Here is a 15137-nt window from a genome sequence, read left to right as displayed (position 1 = left end):
CTGCAACAACATACAAACAACACAAAACCATGCAGAACAGCACATGGGAAATCACACCTAAATTCAGTGAACGGTGCAAACCCAACTGAAGCTGCCAACAGAACATCACATCTCACTTTCCTATTCCCACTGCACCCTATTAACTACTCCCACAGCCTCCCTATTTCACACCGTTCTTTTTCAGATTCGCCAGAGCACCTGGGGACCACTCCGGAAGCGATAGTGCACGTTACAAGTAACCTTTAACATTAACATTAACATTGACACACTATTGAGGTATAGTCCACCGCTCCAACTCCCACTGGCTCGCCTACAGAGCTTTCTTGAGGAGACAGAATGCAAATGACAAACAGATACTATCTTTGTGCTATCAACAACTTAACAAGGGCCTAGCAGTTACTTTAAAAAAACATATCTGGTATAAGCAAAGCATTTTCATGAATGTTTAGCCAATTATAACAGTGAGGGGACATTAACAGTTACCTGTCAAATAAGTGCTTCCTCCAAGATAATTAAAGTAACTCAAGATATAATGTGCCCTTTTAAAGCTTAGTTTATTTCCATGATGTCTAGTACTTTGAAATGTAAAAAAGGGTTTGCTGTTATTTAGATATTCAAACGTTTTTAACATCATGCGAAACAAGAAGATGTACGTTTGTGACAATCACTATTGGAGAATGTCCTTATCACATACTTTCTTTTATTGTTTGACTTTAAGTGCTGATAGTAAAGTGGTGTAAAATATAAAAGATATGACAGGCTCCCATTGAATTGAATTTTCGGACTTGTAGCCTTCCACTCATAATGTTGAAATTCAAGCTACAATCATACTTTTTTGACATAATAAACTTCTATAAGGCATTATATAATGTCAGGTTGTTTTACTGTGTGCTCTGTGTACTTTTCAAGTAAGCCCTTAAAGACAATACTAGTGTAGTGCTTGAAATCAAAAGCTTACATTTTTATACTAGCAACAGCTTGGAAGGTGAGTGGTCCAGTGTCTAAATTGCATAGTTGGTTACAATCATGGATTATCTGCTTAATCACAGTGTGTGATCCTGGGCAAATAATGTAATCTCCCTGGGCTTTACTAGAAATCATGGTGAGTCCCTTGAAGTGATTCCGCTCCTGCTATTCAAAAATAACCCCTCTTATAACAAAGCAAATGTAATGTTATAGTGAAATAAAGTGCCCCCTGATGCTCCTATGCTGGTGACAACCGAGGTTGTCGATTAGAAGTAATAATTCATAGCACCATTCATGCCTCAGTTCTATATCACTTGATCTGGCTGGAGGATGCATATTCTCACCTGACAACCATGTTCACCCGTGTAATGCCAGTGACTGAATTAGCTTGGGCCGGACAGAACAGTGCCGCACAAGATAACGAGAGTGACAAATTCCCTTTCAGGGAAACATTGCTCAAGGGGTGAATATCAGTTTGTAAACCATAAATCAGCCCCACACCTCTAATACACCAGAAGGGATCAGAAAGATTGCAATGACAAGTAAATTGTCCAATTTTGGTAATGTGGACGGAACGGCAGGCTTATCTCAAAAAGGTCATGGATCATTGGTTAGTTGCAACACAGCAAAAATGCAATTATTACTGAATGATAAAAGGGACTGTCCATTCAAGGTTGTATACAAATACCTACTTTATTTATATCACAACAGGATACTGACATGAGGGTAGTTGATATGGTTAATAACCACAACAGTTTAAGGTTTCTTGGCCTCGGCATAAATGGAGCAATGGGTATAAATATGTCTCTAGGGGGCTTCTGGGAATTACCATGGGGGGAGAACCACAATGTACCCTGTGCTTTAGGTGTTCCTGATGCTCAACAGGGTCAAGTCAGCTTCAGGGTACTTTACAGGCTTCTGTGACAGAGTTCAAGATGGGAGTCAGCTGCGGTTTGGCGAGGAAAGGTGGATGAACAGCTGCAAGCTGGCATACATGGCGGCTCTGGGCCAGGAATCATTGTCTCAGTGCTGGTCTGTGGTTCTGAAGCACTGGTAGAGCCTAGGCATCTCAGATGTCTTTAAGTAACTGTGGCTTGACAACAGTCCAGGTTACAGTCGGTTGCAGCTCGAAGAACTCAACTGACTCACAAATGTCCTTTAAAGCAGGTGTCAGAAGATGCTTGTCAAAGCACTTCTCCCAGCTTCATAAATGGGCCTTTGTTGTCCTTTAAGGCATATGGCCCAAAGCTGAGGCATGTGTTACAGTTAGCTGCCTTGTCCTTGGTTGGAGGTTCAGAGACCTTCTGGTGCTTCCTAACAAGGAAGCGTTCTGCAGAGCCAAGCAGTGCATGCTGTGTGCTGGCCGGGTGCTGGTTCTGGAATAATGAGAGGGTCTTTTGTGGTCTTTATTTCCCTCTTTTCCCAGGGAGACGTTTAGGGGAGGGAACTTTGATTCCCACTTTGATGGTCCTGGCCTTCCTTCACTGCAGAAGATGTAATGCACCTTCAACCAGGGTCCAAAGATGAGTTCTTCTTGCTACTCCTTCCAAAGTCTTCAGGTGACTTGAAAAAATAGGGGCTCAACCCTCTTTTAAAGCCAATTGGGCCACAGTGATTGATGTAGGCTAAGCCCACCTTAATGAAACAATGCTGGGGTCCCCACCAACAATCTCTTGTATGCATGAATTTATAACCAGAGTCCTTTGCAACAGGAAATGTAAAGCGGTGAAAACATGCAATATTAAGTCCCACCCATTGTCATGTCTTTTTTTTTTTTTTTAATCAAAGTGTGTCTATGGTTAATGGATCTCTTTGTGGTTCCTTTTTAAACCGGCCAAAGTCTCCATTGAAGCTAAGGCAAGACCAGACTCTCTGTCTCCTATAAAGCGCATTCTCTTACCTGATGAAGGAAGTCCCCCTACTTGGGAGGCTTACTGTAAACACGCATTCCCAGACATGACATTCCACTGTCAATAACACTGAAGGTGGAATCTGGCTTCAGGTTGACATAGTTACACATGAAAGGTTGTTAGGGTTTCCAGTGTCCTTTGTTAACCTCTGCAGCCAGGACCCATGTGGGCCTGTTTGAAGTACACTCTATGGGCCTCATTACAACCCAGGTGTTAAGGGTTTAACAGCGCCGTTGGCGCCGTTAACCCTTAACGCCTGATTACCATTTTAATGCCTGCTTTTAGCAGGCGTTAAAATGCAAGGCGCTAACCCGCCTTGGTACTAATTACGGCACCGTAATTTACGGTGCCGTAATTAGCGCCTTCCCCACTCCCATTATGCCCTATGGGGCAAAAATGGGAATGGGGAAGGGTAAATGGGGAATGGGGATTTACCGCCCCACTGACCTTGGAATGGGGCGGTAAATCTGCCATCCACCATGGTTTACACCATGGTGGTAAAGTAGGGAACTTACCGCCTGGGTTGTAATGAGGCCCTATGTGTATGCTAATCAATGCCACCAGATGCAGGGCTGAACAAAAGAGCAGGGCGGATGCATCAAGCCTTTGTTAGATAATCAGACTGGCCATGGCAAGGGGATGCTTGGTCCTCCCCATGCCTGGAGAGGACATAGTGTACGCCTGCCTGTCACATTCCAACTAAATATGACAGGGGGACTGTACCTCCAGTCTGTGTCCAGGTAGAGTAAACAGGTCTATGGGCCTCATTACGATGTTGGCGGTAGCCCTGCCGGTAATTACCGGCACGGCTGCTGCCGGAGTTGTTTTTTGACTGGCACCCGGCAATGGGGATGTACCGGGGCATTCCAGCCCCGGCGGACCCGGTACATCCCCATTGCCGGGTGCCTTTAATAAATACTCCCCTTTACCATTTGAGCCTCATAGGGCTCAATGGGAATGGAGAGGTCGGATGCACCAGCACCATTCGAAAATGGTGCCGGTGCATCTGACATACTCTGCTCGTGGGTGCCGGTACGCCTGCCAGGTCAGACCTGGTGGGCAGAAAGACACTCGTAGTTTGCCGGTCCGGTAGTAATGGTGCCGGTAGCTTACCGGCGCCGTTACTACTGGACCGGCAAACTTGTAACGAGGCCCTATGTGTTTGTCATGGTGTGAGCATAGAAACATGTGTATGTATTAGCCCCACACATTTTCCTAAGGTTGGTCCAGCATCGTTTCATGTAATTCCAAATTTAAAAAAAGCCAAGGCGAGCGTACACCCACTGTGAGGATGCTCAAATTCCTCTCAACAAGGAAACCTTTCTGTTATGTTAAATTATTGGGCTTTGTATAGCACAAAGTCTTCCATGTTTATGGCGCTTCAGAATCTGCAAGAAGAGCAGGAGTTGCGGGAGGTGACTAACATAGGAAGCGAGACAACCAAGCACGGCTGCTTTGTTGCAATGTTGATATGTGAAAATCTGAAAATGTAGGGCTCTGCATGATACTGCAGGTTGCCTTTAGACATGGTTATTGTGTGCTACAAGCTGCTAATGCAACTCACTTGTGTGGTTGCTGCGGTGTCGGGCAATGTGGTGTTTAAGGAGTGCTTGAAAAGTTATGTTGGTGCATTTTTGGTGTGTTAGTGTACTGTTTAGAGAAGTACAATGTAGACATATGTCTTCAGATTGTGTATGTTCCATTGTGTAAACCTAAGTTGCTGGGACTGAAGCTGTGTGTCGCAATGTGTTATAGGTTCGGGTGGGAGGTAGAATGATGTATGTTTTTTTTATCGTTGTCATACCTTCAGCTTGACAACCTTTTTGACTTTGGAAACATTAAAGAGATTGCATTTATTTATTTCTGCTCACAAAACATTATTCTCCAGCCTATTAGTGCTTTGTATCATGATGTTAGGCTAAATCACACTATAAAAACGAACTTATCTACTATAGATACCATACAAAATAACCCTATGTTTTAACTAACTTCTTTAAGTTGTTTACAACTTATTGGTGCACGTCCCAACACTTTTGCAGCATTAGGTATAATAATTCAGTATGTGTACTACAATAAATATGCCCTATAGTGAACATCAACAATCATCCCCCATGATCATAGTCGTCCATAGGTGTGTGTATGTATATATATATATATTTTTTTGTTGATTTAGCTGTTGAAACAACTTTTCAATATACAAACATAATATTTTGATTGATTTTTGTTATCGTCATAAAATAACATCAGTTTTAAGAGAATTTCATGATAAAATGTACAGACTCAAGCAGCACAAATGTTATTGCCCTTCATCTAACAAATATACAAACATTTAACTAATACATAATAGAGTTAATGTAAAATAGATACACTTCAGAGATGAGTAAATAATTCCCTAACATTATAGAAGATAAGATTAAGAGAAAAAAAAAAGGAGGGATTTCCTCTTTTCCTTACCTTTTGGTTTTCAAGCTGCTTGAGACTTAGATTACACCTCATTTAACTTTTATCTAAGCTTAAGGATAATAAAAAGTTGGTTAGAGCAATCTGCACAAGGTAAGTATTAGAGCACGGTAAGAAGGTCCATCTCATTTCTTGGACGACAGTTTCTATGCAAGGCAGTACTTTCAAAAAATGTATTAACCTTCGAGCATTCAGGTTGGGACAGTAACAGACTAAATGTTCCAAAGATTCTATTGTATTATCTTGCATACAGAATCGACATGCTTGTAGAGCTCGTGATCGCAAATTTCGCCTTGCCTAAACCTGGTAAGTAGGCCATAGATCGAATCGTGCTCTCAAAAAACCTGCTCTTAATTTAGCAGAAGGGAATTTTAGAAGATAAGATTCAGGGCATTTCATTGGTTTGGGCCAGAAGCGAAACTTACATGGTTGGCGATACTTTTGGCATTTATCAATGGTATTTGACCAATCTAGATTATAAAATGCTGTTTTGGAACCCACAGGATTAGCTATTAACTTGTGAATTGAAATGTTAGCAGATGCTAAAGCTTCCAAACAAAGATTAATCCAAAATTTTACAAAGTTCTTGTCGGTTGTTAACATGTAGAGACCTATTACAGATAGCATATTCATTTTTTGATTTGCCATAAGACATTTACGAAATAACATACAGCATCGCCAAGTATAGACCGCATGTATGGAGACAAGGCCTACTTCATATCGCAACCAAGCACTTGGGACACAATGGGGGAGGTTGAGTACAGCCCTCCAAAACTTTCCCTCAAATCTCTCCAGATGCACATGATTGAAATTCAATAGGGTTTCAGCCCCATATAGAATAGAAGGGATTGCTTTCATGGACCAGTAAGTTATTACTGGTTGAATTGTAAATTTTCCAAATTTATGCAAGATGATTTTAGATTGCGAAATTGCTGAAGTCAATTTTGCCTCCATGCGGTCAATTTGATGGTGCGGTTTGACCGAGCCACTAAATTCACAACCCAGGTAAGTACATGATTGCACAACTTCCAGTGGAGTATAATTAAATAACCATTTGGGTTTAAATTTATCTAGCCGATGTGCCTTATAAACTACAATCTGGGTTTTTTTAATGTTGATTATCAGTTGGTTCTCAATTAGGTACACGTTAAATGCATCGATAAGGTTCTGTAAGCCCTGCAGCGTTTTTGAGATGAGGACTATGTCATCCGCATAGTTTACATTAGTAACTTTTTGTCCTTTAAGGACTGGGGCATCAGAGGCGATCTGTAGAAAAATTGGAGTTAGATCATGGATGAAATAATTAAAAATTGCTGCAGCTAATAAACAACCTTGCTTTAGGCCCCGGTCTGTCTTAATTGGGGCAGACAACAAGCCATCTAAAGTGAGCCTTACACGAATCGAAGTGGCTGCATGAAATGCGTGGATAATATCGTGAAGATCTGGGGGGCAGTTGTCTCTTGTTAGTTTCATCATAAGCAGGGCACGTGAGACAGAGTCAAAGGCAGCATGTAGATCAATGAATGCGAAATAAATGGATTGTTTGTGAGACTGACTGTGGGCTTTTATTGCATTTAAAGTTAACAGGTTTATACAGGTACCCATACCTGCGACAAATCCCATTTGTTGCCGATCTCGCTTGGCAGCGAGGTCTGTCCAAAGATTGAATTCATTTAGAACTAGTTTAGCAAAAAGTTTGCCTGGAACATCCAGCAGGGCAATAGGGCGATAATTACAAGGGTCAGCATGATCACCCTTCTTATAGATCGGGACTATGACAGAGCATAGCCACGAAGTTGGTAAGATACGGCGTTTCATAATTTCAGAAAAAATGGCAAAAAGATTTTTTGCCCATAGCCTCGGGTTTTCTTTCAGGATGGCATTATGTAGGCCGTCAGGCCCAGCGGCACGTGAAGAGCTCAACTTTGTGATCAGCTCTTCAAGTAAGGCCGGGGAGCAGGTAAGGTTCCACTGAATTTTGGATTGAGCCTTATATGCATTATGATGGAAGAGCGGGTCACAATATAAGTTTGAAAAATGTGCGATCCAAGCAGCTTCGGTAACCGCACCAGCTTGAGCATGTGCCTGTGATAGGTTAGAATTCGAATTGAGGAGGTGCCATATTTCAGCCGATTTCTTGGACTCGATTGAACGCAGCATGGCTTTGCTGTCTTGTTGAAACATCCATGCTCGACGTCCACGAATCCAATTCAAATATTTACATTTAATAGATCTTAATGCCCTGTGAGTATCGATATTATTTAACTTAAGGATGAGTCTCTTTTCCTTGCGATATTCGGCCCTGCGTGCTTTAATTACAGGGTCGTAAAGATGTTTGTGTTTTTTTATCTTTGGGTTTAGTACAATTGTATTCCGGTATGGTTCTAGAAGATCAGTATACTCAATTAAATCATATGAGTTATCAACTGCAAACAATGCATTTGAGAACTGTGTAAGGGTTCTCTCAGACCATTTTAGGCGTTTTTTTGCATTATTAACCGTTAGATGTTGGGTCATCCATTGTTTGATGAGGGGGGTACCTGACCAGTTAAGATGTAATGAAAGAAGGTGGTGATCACTTGCAGCTTGTGCAATTATTTCAAATCAGATAACACTACTATACATAGATTGATCAATGTACATGTAATCAATGATACTTTGACTCTTGCCACGCTGCCATGTGGGTTTCGGGGGGATATCACGTTCCACTGAGCCATTGATTATTCGCATGTTGCATTCATGCATAAGATGGGACCAAGTGCATAAGGCCCTTGTCTTGTTTCGGTTACCAGGGGATAGACAGTCCATATTTAGGTCACCCATGATCAAGGTATCAGTGATACCAGGAGTTGCCGAAATTTCATCTAACAGGTCTGTTAACCCCGCAAAGAAGGCTATGTCAGATAGACCTGCCGGATTGCGATAGATGTTAATTAGGGCTAGGGTGTGGTCACTGTGGGTGATCTTTACTAGTTGCAAAAAAATATTAACATTTAACCACGCCTCAATTTTGAAGCCAAGTTTCTTATTAACTGCAACTATTAAACCCGATGAAGGGCGACCACGTAGTCCCATCTTTGCTGGTAACAAAATAACATCAAAGTTGTCCCAGGTAGGGGGGACCAAATACCAGGTCTCCTGAAGTGCAATTATAGCATAGTCCGTCAAAGATGGTACAGAAGTGTGCAAATGAGTGTAGCCTCGGGTGTTCCAAGAGGCTATTTTAATGGCATGAGACTGAGGTGCAATTGATGGTTAATTATTAGGAGGTTGAAGGTCGTCACCGGAACTGTAATATATTTGTGATAGATGGTGTGGGGGGTCCTCAACACATTCCTTTAAACGGGCTGGGTCTTGCGCCAATAAGAATCCCATATTAAAAAGGGTCCTCTTGGCTAACCAAATCGTATTCAAAACAATGCCTGAAGGAATCCAAAGCCTCACGATAGCTGTGGTATCGTCATTCAAATATTCCACTTGGGCTATGTCCTGGGAAGTTAAGTCTTAAGTACGCTTTGTCTTTTTAGATTGTAGGTTGGATAGTCACCCTCATGGCATTGCAGAATCAGGGTATGACAGGTAGAGGCCTTAGGAATTGAGTGCCGGGAAAGGGTATTTTTGTTAGGCTTCAAGCCATTATCATGGCGTGTATGTATATGTCGTTCCGGGGTGTATTTTGAAGTCAATGGAGTCGGGCACGAAGGGCGTGTGAGAACGTGTGCATCACCGTGAGTTGCAGAATTTGGTGATTTTGCCTGTTGGGCCACCGGGGAGGACCAAGATACCGATTTTGATGAAATATCAGTGGTTGACTGCGTTAGTTGTTGTGGTAGCCCATGGTTACGCTCGTCCATATAGGCATCCAACGCCTTTCGCATTTCCTTCAAAATCAGGGATCTTTGACATTCGGATTCAGTGAGTTTGGTCACAGGTGGCACGTTATCCATGTGTGGAATTGGCTGCTCAGTCATCACTAGGTCATGATGTTTGATATTTGAATCAGCACTAACAGCGTTGACCAAAGCGTCCAGTGGTTCATAGGCTTCGATGATAGCAGAAGTAGCTTGGTCAGTGTGATGCAATGGCAGGCTAGTTGGGGCAAGTAGAGCATCAGCACTTGGAATGGTAATTTTCTTGAAAAAAGCATTTAATGATGCTTTAGTCAGACGTGGAATAGGCATATTTTTGGTTTTCCTTTTTTTGTGTGGTTGTTGTTTATTGGTAGCTCTGATCTTCTTAATTTTTGGATCAGAGCCAGGGACTGTGCCATACAAAATATTTGATAGAGGCATGGGGGGGGAGTAAAGTCCATCGCAGGGGCCGTCACACAATCATTCTCAAGTGATTCTTGCACACTGACCCATGAGTTATTTGTTGGGGTCATGCGAGCAAGAGACTGTTTTGGAGGGCTTGTTGTAATAGTGTGAGGGATAACAGGCAATACAGAATAAGTTGGAATGCACGGTAGGGGTGACCTCGATGCAATCGTTTTTTTAGTTAAATCGATGCACGGTATGCCTGGACCTACAGGGAGAAAAGCATGAGGAGCCAGGTTAACTTTTTGGGTTCATACTAATAATTCGTCCAACTTTGATTCTTGTTTCGTTATTTTAGCATCCAGAACTTCAAAGAGTTTAAACATGGATAATAAGGTTGTGTTAATTGCTGCCAAGGTGGTTTGTAACAGTTGTGGATGAATTTCAGCTGACTCACACTTTGATTGTATTGCAGGGCACCGCGGGGTTGGGTGTACATAAGAAATAGCAGATATGGAGTGGTCTGGGGATGGGCGATCAGAGTATGAACTATGTAGTGAGTTATGAGAAATGCGAATCGGTATTGGAGACTCGCACTGGCTTGCATAAAGAGAAACCTCTTGATTATCTGGAGAATCAGCGGTGTAGTCAGTTGACATAGAGTCAAAATAACTTGCAACCAACTGCGGGAGTTGTTGACAAGGTGAATTTAACATGGTGTTATCAGATAGTTCACCAAGTGCCATTAGTCCTGCAATGGGCCTATTGAATGGTTGTTGTATTGGTAGGCCAGAGCTAGGGTTTGAATTATGTGGCTGACAGGCCTGTGACTTCAACTGAACATTTGATTTCGGTGTGGATAAGGAGGTCGGTTTAAATAATAATATGCCAGGGTCTTTCGTGGGTCGAGGACATGGAGTCAACACAATGGATTTATGGGAAAGCAAATTTTTGGGTGCAGTGTTCGGGTTACCATTGGGGCTATAGCTAGTAGTTATCATGGGAGGCATGTCAGATTTTAAAGAATAAACCTGTCTACGCTTTGACATGACTCACACACTCACAGGCACACAGGCCTGGGCTAAATTGACAGCCACGAGATGGATCTTAGCCCACTGGGCAACACTGGGCAACAGTAAAAGGAAGAAAAGAAGCTAATCTTGAAGGGCACTTACTTTTCTATAAAGTTAATGAAAAAGGCCCACCTCCACCGTAAAAGCGGCAAAGCGGGTAAGCGGTACTCAGACCGGTACTCGCCCGTGTGCGCGCGCGCTGTGCGCGTGTGCAAGCAATTTGTAGAGGTGAGTGACTCCTCGCACGGCCAATCGCCGTAATAGGGGCGGAGTTTTTGAGCCCAGCCTGGGCTAGGCGGAACTGGCAGTGGAGAAGCCAAAACAAACAGAGATTCACTCTGAAAACAAACAGAAACACGCTGTCACTTTCACTTGGATAGTATGTGTAAGTCAATAAAGTTCGGCTTGATAAAGTCGGTTCATCACCTTGGTGGAAACGCAGTCCAGCTTCAAAAGTCCTCAAAGAGCAGAAACAGGACCAGCGGGTAGTGCGGGTAAGCGGTACTCAGACCGGTACTCGCCCGTGTGCGCGCGCGCTGTGCACATGCACGAGCAATTTGTAGAGGTGAGTGACTCCTCGCACGGCCAATCGCCGTAATAGGGGCGGAGTTGTTGAGCCCAGCCTGGGCTAGGCGGAACTGGCAGTGGAGAAGCCAAAACAAACAGAGATTCACTCTTGGTGGAAACGCAGTCCAGCTTCAAAAGTTCTCAAAGAGCAGAAACAGGACAGCGGGTAGTGCGGGTAAGCGGTACTCAGACCGGTACTCGCCCGTGTATATATATGCACTGAGCTTCTTTCAGAAAGTCAATTCTGGGTGCTTGGTGAGGTTTCCTTGTGGAATGCTATAGGTTACTAAAGAGATGGAGCAGCCAGAGACCACGCAAACCTGTTTGGAGCCAAATAGCTCAGCTTGAGTGCCTCTGTGAAAGAAGAGCCCACATGGAGGCGAGCCAAGCATCATCTCATCCTATTACACGCACAGAGTAAATTACAGTAACACTGTCACTCACTGACAAATGAACTGAATGCAATCATAGGCTTGCACAGAGTACGTAGTGGATCTCTTTCCAGGAATTACATGTTGGTGGGAAACTAAAGATGAAATAGTAGTATGTGTCGTCCGAATCTAAGCAATCACTACCTGTGGAACCAGGTAGAATTGCTTCTACTCCTAACCAATCAATGCAATCCTGGGCAAACCTCTCGCTTTAAATTGGTCGTGTTTCCATTGGCGGCCATAATTGGGATCAATTAGAAGGGATTCTGTTATGTGAACACTACACACACAAAAATCATTTTATGTATAGTTTATTAAAAGTCAGTGTTTGCTCCAAAGATAATGCAAATACTTATCATTTATTTAGAGCACACTACCGGCTGAAGGGATCCTTAACTTGCTTACTGCTCTCACTGAATCATTGTTCTCTCCTAACATGAATTTGAAATAGAGGATGTATTACCCGGTTTGGTCATCCAGTGGGCTTGCTTGTCTGGGTCATTTTACTTTACTGTTGAAGGAGCCTGTCAGGGACTTTTCTTTCACTTTGCTCCTGGCCGATGGCAGATGTCCACCTACTAACCAGTTTGTGGCTCGGTTTTGGGAGGCCCTGTGGGCTCTCTGAAACAGAATTTGCTTGCTGAATAAGCAACTAACAAGCGAACAATTAATAAATAAATGCTGGTCTTGGCCATGGGGGTTACCTAACTAGACATGAAGCTTTCCACCTATCATGCAGCCTTTACGTTTTCCCCTCACTCCTCGGCCATCCAGGACACGTGTCTCCTGCCTGTTGCTTCCACTTATGCCTGCTAAAAGACCGAGGATAGCTCACTTAGGATTTAATCCCGCTATAAGCTGTACATAATAAACAATAAAACACTCTAGGTCTGTGTGAAGCAATGACTTCAAGTTGCTGACAATGTTACACCGTTTTATTGTTGTGTGTCAAAGTCTTGAAAGTACAGAGGCAAAATGCATATTTAGGATAATATTACTGTGCATTCTGGAATGGGTATCATTCTTTCTGCTTAATGTAAGTTTGTATATAATTGGCATGTTGGTTCATAATGAAATGTGTGTACTTTAATTCATTTCTTTGACATAGCATTGTTTTAGGCCCTTAACACAGTGCATTAATCAACATTTACATCATGATGTTAGGCTCAAAGACGCCATATAAACTAGCCTATTTACTACTGATAGCAAAACATGCATTCCATGCTTCAACTAACTAATTTAAGGTATTAACTTGTTGGTGCGAAATAAATATATACATACATATTATTTATAAATAAATGTACATTGGACACAGATGGGAAGATATGTGGTAAAATGTCTAAAGTGTAGACTGGTCACAAATCCCATTTTATAGAAAGAGTGCGACCCTGAACAAATGATTTAAATTCACTGTGCTGCATCTTACAAAACTGGGATGGCAGGTACAGGTGTCCTGTTATGGAGGTGGGAGGCAGGAAATCATGTATGGGTTTCTGCTGTGGATAGCAGTAGGGAGAACACCAGGTCTAGCGTTTTTAGTTGTGGGGGTTGAGCAGCAAGGATGAAAGGGATGGGTTTTGTTTTCGAGGGTGGGGACGCAGGAAGTCAGATATGCATCTTTTGCCATCTTGTGTTTGGCTCTTTGAGTCAATCCAGGCCCGGTGGCTCAGCTCTGGCTTGGCTCTAACCAAAGAAACCTTGGCTCTGCACCCATTAGGGGGCAGCGCTGAGATCCGTTGGGGCGCATCGGAAGGAGTTTGTCTATGATGGAGAAGAGGTGAACCACTGCAGACTATACCATTGACGTCCATGCACATGGCAACGATGATTAGGAGGACTTCATGGTCAATGGAATCAAAGTGTCAGAGATTTTGAGTAAGGTGTGTCAGCAGGTGTCCACGTTTTCCAGCATGTGTAGAGTGCCTGTGCTGCATTGTGGTCTGAAACCAGATTGGTAGTTCAATAGGAGATTGTGCTGAGCAATTCTTTCAGGCAACTGGATGCTGACAGCCTTCTCAATCACTTTACCAAGGGAAGGTAGATTTGTAATGGGATACTAGTTGGCCAGGTCATCCAGGAAAAGAGTGGGCTTTTCTTCAACATGGGGGGATCTGTCCTCTTTTTATTGCCTGTGGGAAGTTGCCTTGTGTGAAGTATGTTTTGATGAAGTTGAAGTGGTGTGAGTGATATACCTGTGATGACCTTAACAAGGGAAAAGGGGAGCATATAGGCGCTGATTCATGGAATTTGTGCGCCGAAAAACGTGGATATGATATGATATGATATGGTATTTGTAACGCGCCTATACACAGGTGTTTCAAGGCGCGACGAGGCAGGGAGGGGAGGAACAAGGGGAGACAAAACAAACGATCCTACTAGGCCAGGTGTCATTCAGATCGCGCAAGTGCAGGGGTGGGGGAGGGGGGAAAAGTGCAAGGGGAAGGGGGGGGAAGTGCAGTAAAGGTAAGTGGCGTAAGTAATAAATAAAAAAGGGCCAGCTAGTGGCAAGTGCAAGGTAAGTGCAGAGCAAGTGCTGGGGAAGGGGGCGGGCTGTAGGGATACAGAGACAGTCCCGTAGTGCAGAGGGGTTCCAGGGGATCAGTGACTGGGACCAGGACCGAAGGCAGTTTAGAGTGGTCAAGTTGCAGGATCAGTGCAGTTTAGTGAAGAATTTAATTAGCTGTTCAGCAGGGGAGAGGGAGAGAGAAAGCAGAAGCAAAGAGGAAGGTTTTGAGGTGCTTCCGGAACCGGAGGTGGTTCTCCTCAAGTTTCAGGGAGGCAGGAAGGCTGTTCCAGAGGGAGGCCCCTGCCGCGGAGAGAGATCTACCCCCAGCTCGTTGCTTCGAGAAGCGGCTGACCATGAGGGAGTTGGAGGCGGATGACCGAAGGGCTCGGGGAGGAAGATATTTGGGAAGAGAGAGTTGAAGGTATTTAGGACCCAGGCCCCAGAAGGCCTTGTGGACAATGTTGCCCATTCTGTCCGCAAATCCCCATTTGTTAAACAGGGATTTGCGGGCATAATGATGCACAAATCCCAGTTTTTCGGTGCACAAATTCCATGAATCAGCCCCATATTCTTTTAGCTGGTGCTTTACAGGACTTCAAGAGAGTTGGTCAGGTCTTCTGGGGGGATTGTCCTGAAGGATGTCCAAATTGATATGTTGTTGACTGGTATGGGAGATGTATATGGCGTGTTTAGAGCTGTCAATGTGTTGCCTTATCTGTGTTACCTTTCCTGTGAAGAAGCTGTGGATGCTTTTGCATTTTCCAGTGGATTGTGAAATTGCAGGGTGTGGCAGGGGGGTGATGTAGTACTTCCCGATTTGGAAGATAGCGCTGCTCTTGTTGGATGCTTTCTTGATAGTTGTTGTACAGTAGTTTGCTTTGACTATGGAGAAAAATGCCATGCCGTTTGAACAGAAGGATCCCAGAATTGATGGAATCTGCTTGTTGGTGAGATTTTCTCATGGAACC

The sequence above is a fragment of the Ambystoma mexicanum genome, chromosome 10 (genome assembly GCF_040938575.1).
Source record: "Ambystoma mexicanum isolate Mex_15411 chromosome 10, UKY_AmexF1_1, whole genome shotgun sequence".
NCBI classification, from domain to species: domain Eukaryota; kingdom Metazoa; phylum Chordata; class Amphibia; order Caudata; family Ambystomatidae; genus Ambystoma; species Ambystoma mexicanum.
Note: the sequence above shows the minus strand (reverse complement) of the source record.